General features: G+C 38.8%; 1 non-coding gene across 1 annotated transcript; it reads left to right on the top strand.

Moving 5' to 3' along the window:
* Positions 1–757: 757 nt before the first annotated feature.
* LOC123391291 lies at positions 758–864 on the top strand. The gene has a single exon (XR_006605915.1). It is a non-coding gene; the product is annotated as a U6 spliceosomal RNA (small nuclear RNA).
* The last annotated feature ends 632 nt before the right edge of the window (positions 865–1,496 follow it).

Genomic DNA, 1,496 nt, shown 5'->3' with positions numbered 1-1,496 from the left:
TCAGTAGAGAGCCTGCTTCCCCCTGCCTCTCTGCCTACTTGTGATCTCTCTGTCAAATAAATAAATAAAATCTTTAAAAAAAAAAAAAAAAGGAAACCAAAATACTTTGATAAATAATTGAGCTTTTAACTTTCTTTTTCTTTAATTTAATTTTATTTTTTCAGTGTCATTTTGATAGAGATTTCTAAGTTGCCTTTCATTAGCACTACTGCATCTTAGACCCCCTCCACCCTACGTGAGCATGTCTATTCAGGGCTCTGCTCAGGTGAGAGAGGGAAGCTCTGACTGAACCAAGGCTGAGACAGAGCCCTGCCTTGCCCAGGAAGGCCAGAATGTCATGACCAGGCTGCATTTCCACAGGCCTAGAGGAACCAAGGAACTGATGGGTCTAGTGATTATTTTAAATACCTCATTGACTTTGTGGATATCAGGAAACTGACACTAAAGTTTATATGAGAGGCAAAAGATCCAGAATGACCAATAAAATATTGAAAGAGAAAAACAAGGGTGCCTGGATGGCTCAGTGGGTTCAGCATCTGCCTTCAGCTCAGGTCATGATCTTAGATCCTGGGATCAAGCCCCGCATTGGGATCTCTGCTCAGCGGGGAGCTTGTTTCTCCCCCTCCCCATTCTCCATTTCATGCTCTCTCTTTCTCTCTCATAAATAAATAAATAATCTTAAAAATGAAAAAAAGAAGAACAGAGTCAGAGGATTTCAGGACTTAACACTAGCTGACTTTCAAAACTTAACAGGTGGGAGCTCACTTTGGCAGCACGTATACTAAAATTGGAATGATACAGAGAAGATCAGCATAGCCCCTGTGCAAGAATGAAATGCAAATTCATGAAATGGTGCATATTTTTCAGAGGACCTCCTTCAAAAATCAATAAAAATAGGTCAATATTTTGTGAATTATATGTCAATATGACATATAATAGTGAAAATCTCAAACGTTAGATACAAAGAGAAAATCCTGAAAGCAGCTCAGGGATAAGAGGTCTGTATCCTACAGTGGTAGAAACATTAGATTGGCAGAAGACCTATCCACAGAGATCTGGTAGGCCAGAAAGGATAGGCACCATATATTTAGGGTGCTAAATGAGAAAAATATACAGCCAAGAATACTTATCCAGCTAGGATATCATTCAAAATGAAGGCGAGATGAAAAGTTTCCAGGACAAACAGAACATACAAGAATTTGTGATAACCAAACCAGCCCAAAAAGAAATATTAAAAGGGACCCTTTAAGCAAAAAGAGAGCCCCAAAGTAATATAGACCATAAAGGAACAGAGACAATATACAGAAACAGTGACTTTACAGGTAATACAATGGCAATGAATTAATATTGTTCAATAGTTACTAGGAATGTAAATGGGCCAATGCTCCAATCAAAAGACACAGGGTATCAGACTGGAAAAAAAACAACAAAAAAACAAGACCCATCAGCATGCTGTCTGCAAGAGACTCGTTTTAGACCCAAAGACCCCTCCATAT

The sequence above is a fragment of the Mustela putorius genome, unplaced genomic scaffold (genome assembly GCF_011764305.1).
Source record: "Mustela putorius furo isolate JIRA1106 unplaced genomic scaffold, ASM1176430v1.1 tig00000196_pilon_pilon_pilon, whole genome shotgun sequence".
NCBI classification, from domain to species: Eukaryota; Metazoa; Chordata; class Mammalia; order Carnivora; family Mustelidae; genus Mustela; species Mustela putorius.
This window is presented reverse-complemented; position numbering and strand designations above follow the sequence as displayed.